At 35.0% G+C, this 13,934-nt stretch overlaps 1 protein-coding gene across 2 annotated transcripts in view; it reads left to right on the top strand.

Moving 5' to 3' along the window:
* The window catches only part of Efr3a (EFR3 homolog A), an 83,434-nt gene that overhangs the window by 707 nt on the left and 68,793 nt on the right, over window positions 1–13,934 (top strand). The window lies entirely within an intron of this gene.

The following is a 13,934-nucleotide window of genomic DNA, read 5'->3' on the forward strand; positions in this document are numbered from 1 at the left end:
TGTCCAGAGAGCCTCCCACTGGGGTGTTACTGAGGGACCCCGAGGTTCAAAAATCACAGGGTAGTGGAGGCTTTTTGGACAGCTGCTGTACTACATAATAGAATGACCCAGAAAATATCAATGTGACCTTAACCCGGTGGCCCATATGAATTTGTATGAACTGGGATAGCTACTGACCTGGGAGTGAGAGTGAGCATGATCCTAATTGATTTGAGATTCAAGTTAGGGCTCTTTTGAGTGATTCATATATACTGTGGAATCTTTAAACACTTGTGAATGTGTCTTAGAATTCAAAACTAACTCCTACTAGTTGTCCATATGTTTATGGATGTATGGAACACTGAATTTCTAGGTTCAAATACATGGTTTGTCTAGTGGTGAGTAAAGAGACATTATTTCCTGACATTAGAGAAGTTTACCTGATAACTGGCAAAGTTTACCTAATAACTTCACATCTTTAGTCTTGATGTGGAGATTACTTTCAACTTTCCAAGTATTGAGTGGATTTTGTTTTCTTTACATAATGTGGGTCCTTAACTCATGTTTTGAACTTTGTATCCAGTAAATATGTTTACTGGATACAATCATTGGTGGTTTTGTTTTTTTGTTTTAAATCTAGAATGGAGAGGTATCACCATTGTCTTCATTATAATTTTTTAATTTATTATTTCCAAAATTATGTTTATATTATTCAGTGAATGAGATTAACAAGAGGACATAAATGTCTATTTCAAAAGTTGAGACTTCAAATGGAATTTATGTAAAATGCCAGTCAAAGTCTCCCTCAACATCCTACAAAATAAACACATTTTTATTTATGTTCTAGAGATAATATAACTTCATAGATAGGATACAGAAAACTTATTCCTCTAAAATATTTAAGTCACTCTGCAGAATTAATTTAGGATGAGCTGTAGTGTAGTTGGCATAGTTTAAGATTTCACATTTCATTCCCTGACTGGAAAGCAAGTGAAATATTTATCTATCATTGTTAATATTTGTCCTGGCTCATTTTCTGTGACTGAATAGAAGTGTGCTCATATGAAGAGAGTAGGATTTGTCTTCCTTTGCTCATCAGAACCACCAAAATTTCTGGGTAGTGCAGTGGACTGTACTAAGAAATTCTGTGCATAGAATAAACTTCTAACATAGTAAGTATATAAGAGAAATAAAAATTGTCACTTTCTTTAGGAACATTTTTAAGAAGAAAATTTGGTTCAATTAGCCTAAGTATTTTTTAAATGTTATTAAATGATGGGGATACTTATTTATTTAAGAGTTTTAGTTATTTACTTATTAGTTATTTAGTTATTTATTTAGTTTTACTTATTCTTTAGGAATTTTAGCTAAATAAAGGTAATGTTTTCTGTAAAATTGATGATTGTCTCTTGGATGTTTCAGTTGTAAAAGCAACTCTTGCTCTAAATCATATAATTATTCCATTGCTATTTTGTTGTTTATTTGGAATATTAATAGTCACTGAAATTGATGTTGATGAGTAGAATCTAGTTGAACATGGTATAGCCCTAATAGCTAAGCAATTGTATAAGGTGTGGATGTTAACAGTAGCTTCATAGGAATTATTTTGGAGATATGCAATCTCTTTGAGAAAGCAGATAGCTGGAAGGATGTGTGACAGGAAGCTTCTGAGCACAGAAACAATTCTGTGGTCGTACTGTCTATTTCCAGTCTGTAGTTTGAATCAGTCATTAGGCATAGATTTCAAGACTGTGTTACTGAATGATCTTGTCAAACCTAACAAGCGTTTAATTTTATACATGATTTCTCTAAAAGCCTTTATTTGATTCTCCATGCAAAGGAAATTAAGAATCTTTCAATTTTAGAGGTTTTTCACACTTTGGATTAGTACTTGACTTGGAAGGGAAAGTTAGTTTCTTAGCTTAATCTTTTTTACACATTCCCTCTCCGCCCCCAATCAGGAGACTAAGAATCTGAGTTTTGGTGATTTTTCCCTGAGGTCACAGGTGGAGTACAATGTGAACTTGAACATAGATCTGGCTCCTATAATCAGTAATTGCAGTGAGCATAGATATAATGATCATGGATGCAACAAAGTTGATAATAATCTTTCCCCCTTTGAGTTACATTAAAACAAACATAAGTTAGGCCAAATTTGAAATCAAAATTTCTGTGCGTTTACAAGAACGTTTAATATTTGCTTTGGCTTCTGTCTTGTCACAGGAATCTATAGGAAGAAGATGGTGGGTCCCACTGGTATGCTAAGTAGATGCTTGATGATATGGCATAGACTCAAACTTTAGTGAAGTACTTATAAGGAAGGGGTTCTTTCACGTGCCTGAAAACAAGTCCATTAAAATATGCTTTTATTAAATATGGAAAGTTGTATATTGACTGGAAGATTCTAAACCACTCAGACACTGTTTGCTCTTAACTGTGCTTTCAGTAATTGTATGGTTAATGTATTTGGGTATTGGCATTGACATCTGGGCAGATTTGCTGAGACTGTGGGAATGTGGTTACTCCACATTTGTTTGTTTTCCCCATGGTTGAAGCTAATTATTTTAAACTAGTTTTTCAGTTCATTCATGAAAGAAGTCCACAATGATTTGTGAAGTGAAAGATGGGTGCTAGTTGAAATGTTCCCTTTACAAACGTATAACATGTAAGCTTCACCTACACATTCATATTACTGGCTTTGGAGCCTTTTGTGTTCCTTCACATTCATTCATGTTCTCATTCTTTCTTACTCCTCTCCTTCCTTTTCTCTTTTCCCATCTCTCCCCCATGACTTCCATCTTCCTCCACCTAGCACCTTTGTGTTGCCAGAGTTAGAGCAGAAGATTTTTCTTTCCCACAGTGACCTTGGACTTGACATTGCTTTGGTTCCTGCCAGGGTCTTACCTTTTTGAATGTTATGCAGAAAAGCAATTAATTTCACTGAAAATGTGTTCAAGCTGTCACAATCACAGTTACAATAACTATTTTATAGGCATACTAGCAATTTCCAATTTATTGCTTACTATAGTTTGCTATTAATATTAGGAATTTTTGAATACTGATTGTAGCTAGGCTTAGTATACTTTGCACTTTACATGAATTATCTTATTTAACTCTCCTACTTTGGGAAAGGTCCTTTTCAACCTGTTGTAGAGGTGAATTGATTGAGGTTCAGGAAAGTTAAGAACATGCCTAATGATAGTAAATGATAGAGCTTGGAACTGTCTAGCTTCAAAATTGCACTTATTTTTTCATACTACACTTCTCTGAGCCAAGGCAAAAGTCGAATCAGAGCCTGTGAGGTTTTTTTTTTTTAACTGTTACTGTTGCTTAGTATTGGGCCCAGTTACATAGTGGGTATTTGCTAAATGTTCAGTGAATAAATTGTTGAATCTTGAGTCAGAAAAGCTAATCTTTGGATAACCTGAAGTAATTTTTTTTTGGTAGAACAGTTTTATGAAAGTTTTATAATTTATGATTAGGTTTTTACCAGAACTGCCTGTAACATGTTTGAGGTCTGAGATGAAAATACAAACAAAGGCCTGAAATAAATGGGGGGTTTTCAATCTTTTCACTAAAGATATCTTGGACCAGATGATTTTTATTGGAGTTGGGAATTGGCAGCAAGGGGCGGTCCTTAGTATACAGGATGTTTAGTAGCAGCCTCGGCTTCCACCTACTAGAAGCCAGTAGTATACCCTCCATAATTGCCCCCAAAGTTGTGAGAACTGAAAGCATTTATAAACATTGCTAGATGTTCCCTGGAGGACAAAATTGTATCGGGTTGAGAACTCCTGAACTAAATGTTTAATACTGGTTAAACTGTGCCATAGCCTGGCCTGCTTGCCCATCCAGCATCCTCAGCAATTCCCCAGAGATTGCCTTCTTAACTCAGAGCAAAATCTTTTAGGGCTGATCTGCTCAGCAGCCATCTGTTGGGGCAGGTAGGGTCTTGCCTGACTCTGGGCAGGGACTGCCCGTATCAGGTTCCTTAGGGAGCCAACATGGGCAGGTTGCCCTTCCCCTTACCTCATTTTTCCATCTCATAATTTGTAGGAAGTTCTGTGTACCTCCCCAAACTGTACTGTACGAGTAGTAGGACAGATGACAGAAGGAAGTTTTCTGGGGAATTCAGTCTGCCTAGACTTCTACTTGGGTAATTTGGAATGGGCAACTTTAAACAAAAGCAGCCTGCAGCCATCTTTTTCTAGTTTTCTAGGGCAGTGATTTTCAGTGTCATTGCTCTGACCTGGCTCCACCTACACACCCTTAAACAAAGAAAATCCTTTGTGTTGGGGAGGTAGAGGTTTTTTTTTTTTTTGAGGGTCAAGTGAAGATACTAGTTCTGAGTAGAGAGTGGTACCCTGTACATGGTTCAGTTCTGGTGTGGAATGATCCATTTGTCATGTACAGTGATCCTGTGGTAATTAGATGGCTTATTTCACTTAGCATGATAGTCTCTAGATCCACTCACTTATGGATTACAGTAGACAAATCCTGTGATTCTATGTAGGTCATCCTGTGTTTGTGTGTGTGTGTGTGTGTGTGTGTTTGCTGTTTATTTATTGCTCTTTACCTTTAGATGTTAGATGGCATGACTCATTACTTAGGTATTTTCATCATACCTCTGGAATCATACAGTGTTTCTATCATTTCCATTACAGGCTCCATTTTTTTTGTGTCAGGAACTCTCTCCTGGAGGAGGCCTGTATAGGAAGTGAGCATTCCTTTGTCCTCTAGTGGTAGTAGAAAGGTTTTTATTGAGATTAAAGGAAAGGGGCCTTGGACATTCTCAGAAATGGAAGGGTACAGAAAATGCCCATATGGTCCCCAGGTGCTCCAGGGAGGAAAGAGTGGATCAGAAGATACACCAAGAGGCTATTCATCTGGGAAAAGGGTCTTAAATATTTTTGCTAAATGACCCTGTTAAGAATCTGTTGAGAGCCATGATTATTCTTCCCCAGGGGGAAAAAAACAAAACAAAACAGATTTTCTCACAAAGTATGCATATAATTTGAAGCCATTTAAAGACACATGAGGTGGCTTTCTTAGAAAAACCAAGCAGATCACCTGAGTGGAGTTAAGAATATCATTATTTGCCAAATATATCATGCCATATTAAATACTTCTTTCTTCTGCTTTTGTTGTATTTTTCTATATGCTCTTTTCCTTATTTTTTTCTTAAAATTTTGTTACCCTGTTGACATCTTTTTATTATATAGATGAATATTTGGTAGACTTTTTTTTTTTTTTTAATTTAGAGACAGGGTCTCACTGAGTTGCTTAGCACTTCACTTTTGCCGAGGCTGGCTTTGAACTTGTGGTCCTTCTGCCTCAGTTTCCCAAGCAACTGCAGTCTTGTGCCACCATGCCTGGCTTGGTAGACTTTTCTAAAATTGATGCTATGAAGAGAGGTGATTTTAAGAGTTGCAGGATCACCAGAGAAAGGGACATACAGTAGAAGAGGCAAAAGTGTAAACTGATTTAGCTGATCTGGAAGCAGTTTGAAAATATATTATTAAGTGCTTTAATAAGTTTTGTATCAACTAACTCAGTAATTTCACTTTTAAAAACATAGTACACCATTTCTGTATCAAGATGTCTGTTGTAGTAATATTTATAAAATAGTGAAAACATGGAAACATCCATAATGCAGAAGTGGCATAAATTGATTATAAAACATCCTTACAACAAAATATCATGCAATTATTAAAAATGATCTTATGGAGGTGCTGTGATTCTAATTTTTAATTTCTTTTATAATTTGTGGTTTTCAGATTTTCTACCATTAGCATTTGTATTGTCATAAAAAAGATGCTTGAGATATTTTACAACTTTTTAACATATTTTTAGAAATTTGAAGTGAAAAATTAAAATATTGCATTAAACTCATTCTTCTGTTAGCTTGTAGAAAAGAACTTTGAATGCCTATCACATAATGTGTTTATACTGGCTTGGGAAAACAGTGTATTGCCGTCTGATTGTTGTCATATGCTTGGGAAATGGAAAATTTTTGAGAATGATGTGAGCAATGGTTGATGGATTATGTTCTCAATTTGGGAGGAAAATAATGGGAATTTTTTTATCATTTGTATATTTTTTTAAAGGAAGAAGAAATAATTTCTGCCTGATTAAGTGGTAACTTCAATCATGAAAACCTGAAAGGCTGAGATGAATCATTATATGGGGGTACAATTTATTATGAGTTTGTAGGGTTTGTGTTCCTTTTTTGAAATGATTATGCAATTTATAGAGGAATACAGTTCTTGGGAAGTGTGATCACAAAGTGAATGTTGACAATTCCTCCTATGATTAATATGTCAAACTTGTCAAAATTCTGTCATCATGTGTGGAAAGTTCCTTCAGTTCTTGAAATGAGCCAGCTCCCAAGTATGTTCTGAAGCAAATAGGAGCTAATACTCTTTTCATGTAGAATATCATATTTTTCCTTTTTCATAATAAATTCTTGCTCTCTAACTTTAGGTATTATTGGATGACAATAATTCAAGTTTTTATTGAAAAAGCAATCACTACTTGGGTTTTCTTTTTTCATTGTGCCTCTGAATCATATTAGCCTGTTCTTAAAAAGGCATTAAACCTTTGCTCTTCAAGAGGGGTTCTGTCTAGCTGCCATTATTTTTGCTTTTATTCTTGGTTTTGTGAGTTATACACAGTTCTTCCCTTTTCTTTTTATACCTGAATTCCAGGATTTATCTGTTGCAGTAGTTTTCTGGATAATGCTAAGTAGTCTTCACACCCCTGCTATTTAATTATTTTTTATACAACTGTCTGGCCAAGTTCTTGGAATTGTAGTTGCAGTTAAATTTAAATGCATCTTAACTCGTGCTGAGCAGAAAAATGAATTGTAAGGTGTCCAAGGTTAAGGTTATTGATTCCTGGGATATCATAAACTTTGCAGAAGGTACTGTGTCAGCTTAAAGGACTTGTCTGGAAGTTGAGAGGAGTAGCCCATTTATGACATCTAACTTAAATTGATTTAATTTAAGAACTTAGTTAAAAGTAGTTTTACTAGCTGTTTGACTCACTAAATGGAAAAACATAATATCTTTTTTTAAGAATGTTTAGATGCAATAGGATTTATGAAATCATGCTTTAGAGGTACAAATGTTTTATGGACATGTTGTTAAAATCATATATTGGCAGAGAAAGATAGTTGCTTCTGGCTTCATCCCATTATCTGCTTCAGTTGATTCTAGAAGGGCGTTTGAGAGGGGAGGATACTAATCTAGGCAAACACATAGCAGCTAAGATTCTGAGTCTGGGTAACTATGGCTTCTCTTATTCTGTTGGCTAGATTGGACTATGTGAATATCAGAGGTTCAATTTTTTCATTTTTCAGCCAGGTTAGAAATATATTTAAGTGACTTGTTCACTCTGTGCCACTTTTTCCTTGATTCCATCCTGGTCTTTGCATTGTCTTCCATGCAAAAGTATTGTTGAGAGGCTGTCCCAGGTTTGTCTTACTGCAGCTGGCTTCATGAAATGGACTGGTTAAAGTCCAAGACAGTGGTGACAGAAAGACAGGTTTCTGAACCACTTCAGTAAGTTCTGTTTATCACATTTTTACAGTAGCTTCTTCCTTGGGTGCAGGATCCTCATTGTTGGTTCCTAAAGATTCCATATTATTCTTTACCGACATTGGAGGGTGGTTCCAGGAAGGCTTGAGATGCTTTTAGAGCTGAGGTTTTCACAGTGCCTTGAGTGGACGTGTAATAAATAATAAAGACGTGTAGAAAGGATGTTGAAGAGTCTGAGCAGGTGGCCCTGGTCACTCAGCCCAGCTTCAGCTGGAATGGCTCTATTTTTATCTTGTTTATTTGTGGGATTTTGCATTTGATTTTAGTAGGGAGCTATAAGCTATAAGATGTTTCAGAATCAAAAGCTCAGGAACCTAGAGGCAAAAAACAAAGTCATTTAACTAATAGTGTCTGACCTATTTTGCTCTAATGATCTCCAAGACTGAAAATTTTGTAGTCATTTCAGTGACAGACAATGTGACTATGCTTTTGGAGTCACACATGTTCTCTTCCAGCTTTGCTTGTTTTCTTGTTAGCTTTCTTTTAGGGACTCATTCATTTAGTAAACATTATAATGCCCACATTTGAAAGACACTGCTAAGTGGAGAATATAGTTTAATAAAGCAGTCCCTAGCTTCCAAAAATTTATTCCATTTATTAAAGGGTGTATAGGTAGGTATAACCCTGAGAAGGAAGTGGCAAGCATCATGAGAACAGGGCTCTGGGGATTTGGGGGAAGAGGAAGGTAAGGGGAAAATGAGTGGAAGATAACCTCATTGACTCCCAAGTTTTTAATTTTATTTCAACAAAATTGATACAAGAACATTAAAATGGATTGGAAATAATAATCTAGAGCTTATATAGTATTACATTAATATTATAGTAGTAATTATATCATGATGTAACATAGATGTTCCACATCTGGGACAGTGGGGCAGAGTGTTAGGAAGATTGAGTGTCTTAAAAACTATTACAGAAATAATGAACACAGGGGAAGTGCTGGTTTAGGGATAATGTTTGAGGTGAGTCATGCAGGTGGATATAACCTACAGGCAGTGGAGGTGACATTAGTACTGGGGAAGGTGAAGATTTGAAATGCTGTGTGTGTAGATATGTTTTTATATATTTGGAGAGAAATTAGTTATTTGTCTTCTGTTCAACACATTTTTACTGAACACCTAATATGTGCTATGTACTCTGCTAGACACCGAGGATACTGTGTTATTTGCATCCTGGGCATGTGGACATTATCATAGACATTGTCCTTGCCCATTGAAGCTTAGTCTGGTGGGTATGAGGGCCTATACCTGTTTTCTTCACTGCTGTATGCATAGCTTTTGCTATAGGCAGTCCCTGACCTATGCTACTAGTCAGTGTGAATGAGTGAATCGAGTAAATGTAAAGTATGTTAATACAAGAGAAGCAGGTTGCTGTGGAAACATGGAAGTGAGGTTGGGGGAGAGCCGCTAGAGGTTATAAAATTATAATAGTCTGAGTGATGAGCTTTGAACTTGGATGGTGATGGTAGGAGAGGATTGCAGTGGACAAATGTGAACACTAATGAGGAAGTAATTGATAAAATTAATTGGATGAAGGGTAGAGGTAGGAGGAGGAGTCAGGATTCACAGGTTTCTGGCTTTCTCCTGTGAGTTAATTGCTCTGGTTTTCTATAAGGATTTTTTTGGAGGAGGAGTAGTTTGGGAGATTTGAGTTGGAAGATGAGTCCATTTTAGGATATGATGAGTGTGTGGTGCCTTATGGGCATTCTGGGTACATTTGTAGGAATAACTGGATAAAATTACCAAAGGATAGGTTGTGAAGAGGCTGAAGACAAATCTTCCAGGAGCATCTTCATTTAAGGTTAGAATGAGACAGGAGACCCAAAGAGAGCAGGTAGGACATTTTTGAAACAAATAGCATTGCCCAAAATGTTTGCATGACAGGGCTGTGCAAAACTCAGATGATCTTCCATTTGTTTTGTTGTTGTTGTTGTTGTTATTGTTGTTTTTTGTTTGTTTGTTTTTTAGAACTTGAATATTCAAAAATAGCAAGAAAAACAAAAAGTGGGTAGTCTGGTATAGTTTGTTCTGTGCTATTATAAAAGAGAAAATTTGTGAAATGTTATGGCTCACAGTTTGCTGTATGTATGTTCTTATTACAACTTCCTGACTAGGGGAAGAGATTGTCAAATTATACTTGGGTGAGAGGATGTAAACTCTTAATTGTGCAGTTTGCAAGTAGAAGTTAGGGCACCTCCACATATGTAATCTAAAACAAATCCTGTAAAACTAAACTGTTAGTAATTTATCCTGCCTATGCTGTCTCGTTTGAGTCTCATTGTGTATCTCTGAAAGAACTGGATGGTTTGCTGGCAGCAGATATAATGTGTATGTAAGGTTACTGGAGATCTGCTTATTTCAAAGAATTAAGGGGCAGTTAGAAACTTACAATCATCAGAGAGCATCACTCCTTCCACAGTGAATGCTGCTCTCCTTTCTGTTCCTGTCTGATTGTTATTATGTATTTGCTTGGCATGAAAGTGAATGGATTCTGTTCTCTTTTTTGAGCAACACAGAAATATTAATATTCTTTCCATTGGGTTTCCCATGATATGGTGCAGCAACGTGCTGATGGAAGGTTGAAAAATTGTTATAGTCCTTTGTATGCTGGTTCAGAGAACATTAGCAAAGGCTGAGTGTAATTGTGGCTTAGTTGCTGTGTTCTTGCCAAAATGGCAATTGATTCAACCATTCTTAATATTTTTATCTGAAATTACACTGTAATTCAGCACATGAGTAGCATAGAAGTGAGAAATTTTTCTATGGATTCTTTTTATTTTGAAGAGTAAAATAAGTTTATTTTTCTAGTTGCCATAATAAACAGAATAGCACAAACATGCAGCTTTCCAAAGATTCTTTCTTTATATATAATGCTACTAAAAATGGGTTTGTATATTTGTATTACAAGCCATCACTAGTAATGACCCTTACCTTTAAACTTGAGGTAATTTAGCAATTCATTGAATTCCTAAGGTAGCATCAGATTTTAGATTGTGATCTATTTAAAAATATTGATTAGATTAAAAAGATTTGATTGCCTTCTTGGAATATATTGTGATCACTGTGTGTAGTTGGGATAAATTTTTAAAATGTATATATAAAATTTAAAGTATTAGGCTTTTGACTTTGTATGACCTAAAATCTCAAAATAAAATAAATGTTTAGAGTTTCTGTTTCAGTTGGAAGTTTAGGGAGAATATATTAAGTATAGAAACTTGAGTATTTAAATTAGTAATAACTTTTTATTGAACTTTCCACTTAGTTAAGTCTGCCAAGCATATCCTGTATTATGTCTTGCTGTCTTCAAACTGTGGATAAATTATTCAAAAATGTATTCTTTTAAGATAATGTAATTAGAGTATTACCTTTCATTTCAGTTATTGTTTAACCAGAGAATTTAATCTTCTCAATTCAAATGAAAATCTTTTAACATATGGCATAGATGATGTGGGTGTTGTAGAATCTATAAGAAGAGTTAGTGCTGTTGGTATATTAAATGTATTTCTTCTAAAAATAATTTTGGAAGTTAAAAACACTCCCACAGATTTAACACTTTTTGTTACTCTATGACTAATGAGGAAATCAAAATTTGTTAAAATTTAAATAATTCAGGAATTGTAAAGTTGTTTTGGATTTTGCCTGAAATAGCTCATATTCTACTTGTGAAATGTCAGAGGACTTATACTTTTAAATAATCCAAACCAGTCTAGTTAGTTTAGAGATCCTAGTCATTGTCAATGATAGATTTGCTGTATTTAATATGGTAACAGTTACTATCTTTTGACTATGGGTTTATTTTCTTAACCTGTATTGTCTTTTTTACTTAAGTAGACACAGTGCTTTTGTTAGAGCTCAGCTAAACTGCAGAAAACTCCACTTATATCTATTATTATTATTATTATTCAGGTTTTCTTAGTGGATAATAGAATAGTAGTAGTGTTTTGAACTGTGACCTTAGTATTACAAAAGCATATTGAAGTCACAATAAGGATATTAAAGAAAGAATAGATTTTTAAAAATGGCTTCATTGATACAGTTTTAAAGATTATTTAATCATAACATTAATCTATGTTTTTTAAACATTTATTTTTTTAGTTGTAGTGGTCATAATACCTTTATTTATTTATTTTTATGTGGTACTGAGGATCAGATCCAGGGCCCCGCACTTGCTAGGCGAGTGCTCTACCACTGAGCCACATCCCAGTCCTTATCTATGTTTAAAGGATGGGAATACTTTATTTTTGTTCAACAAAAACTTTAGAAGGTAATTGAGCAGTTTTGGGAAATATAAATTCCCAGATTTATATTTCTTTCCCCCTAGATTTTGATTCAGTAGTCAAAAAGATTCCGAAATTCCAGTTCTTTTAAACCTTCTTGTTAGAGATATTAATCTCTGAATTTTTAAACTATGTGATACATTTTTAAGTTTAAAAACCTGAAAGTATCCCTTACCAGATCCTATAATTAAATAAAATTTTGTTTTTAATGTGGCAAGGGAGAATTAAATAGACTTTTCCTCTGCATGCTCAAGAAGACTGCCACCTTATCTTTGCAAAATTAAAATGGGTCCTTGGCTTCAAAACTGAAGCTTTCTTAAGGGTATATTTGCTGCTAGAATTTATGAAAGACTCATAAATATGTTCAGTATTTTCCTTGTTAGTCTTGGGACACTCTTACCCAAGTGTTCTGTCATGCAATTGGAATTCATAGCGCGCTCTGTAAGGGAAAACTTCTAAGACATCCTAGACCCAGCTGTGGCTGTTATGTTGGGAGTTTACCAATAACTTCTTGTAGAGGCACTCTTAATAGCCACATTAAGGCTTCTCATTTTTTTCTTTCATATTTTTAGAAAGATTTTAGAGTTCAGAGTAACCTATAATAAGAAAAGAAGATAATTTTTGGAGCTGGTAGGCTTTGTAATGTGACAGTTTCTCAGGTAGTTCTCTAGAATCATACCTGATTTTTTTAACCTCAGGAGAGTAGATGTTAATAATTGAATAATATTTTGATAGCTGCAAAACATTTTGGCTATGTTGCTTTAGTCTCCAAATTAGTTCAGATTTTTTTTTTTTTTTTTAAAGTGCCATCTCTGGAAGGCATAGTAGTACACAAAGTGTTTAGAGCACAAGTTTTTAAACTGATACTTCTAGCTATTGTGACCTAACACCAATTACTTTTACCTTTCTGACTCTCTATTTTTAAGTATTAGTACCTAACTTATAGAGTGATTCTGAAGATGGAGTAAGATAAAATCTAGAATGTAGTCAACACTAAAACATTTGTTGAAAGCTTTTGGAAAGAATGAGACTGGCAGATGAAGGATATATTAGGTCCTGTAGCTATTAATGACCTCTAGGTCTTTGGGTTTTTCATTTTGAACTTTGTCCACGAAACCAGAATTCGTGTCTCTGTCAGACACTTGGATTTATTAATTGATGTGGTACTAGTTTGTCAGGGCTGCCTGTGACAAAATACCACAGCTGAGTGGTAGATAGTAGACATTTATTTGTCTCATAATTCTAGGGGTTGAAATCTGAAATCAAGCTGTTGGCAGGACTGGTTCCTTTGAGGATTGTGAGGGAAGGTCTTTTCTAAACCTCTCCCTGACTTGAGATGTCCATCTATCTGTAGTTCTCCTGTGTACGTGTCTGTCTCCAAATACCAGTTGTATTGGATTAGGGCCTGCCTTAATGATCTTACCCTAACTTGATTACCTCTGCAAAGACCTTTTCACCAAATCTGGTCATATTCCATGGCATTAGGAATTAGGAATTCAAGATAACTTTCGTGTATGTGTGTGATGGGGGATATAATTCAACCCACAATAAGTGTATTTGAGATATGAAAGTGGAACTGATTTTTTTGTTGACAATGTGTTAATTTTTTAATCATGCTCATTTGTTGAACTTTGATTTGAACTGATGGTGTAATTACTTTTTCTTTACTAAGACCAAATATTTATTTTTGCTTTGCACCAAACTGTCTCTAAACTCAAGTGAAGCACTTGAAACAAATTGGTAGATTGAGGAAAAATTCCTTATTTCCTTGTTTCAGTTATTTTTGTATTCTATTCTTGGGATGGGAAAAGAATGCTTCAGGTTGGTTGACTGAAATAGCAAGGAATGAATTAAATTCTCTGGGGGTTGACTTAAAGTCTTTTTGGCACTTGAGTTAATTTCAGGATGGCACATGTCTATTAAATAGAGAGTTTAATGGTCTATGTGTTATATGAAATCTTACTTGCATTAGTTTTTTAGAGCTGCCATCACAAGGAACCACAAACTAAGTGGCTTAAGACAACAATATTTTCTTCTTACAGTTCTGCAGTCCAGAAATCCTAAATCAAGGTTTGAGTAGC

The sequence above is a fragment of the Callospermophilus lateralis genome, chromosome 16 (genome assembly GCF_048772815.1).
Source record: "Callospermophilus lateralis isolate mCalLat2 chromosome 16, mCalLat2.hap1, whole genome shotgun sequence".
NCBI classification, from domain to species: domain Eukaryota; kingdom Metazoa; phylum Chordata; class Mammalia; order Rodentia; family Sciuridae; genus Callospermophilus; species Callospermophilus lateralis.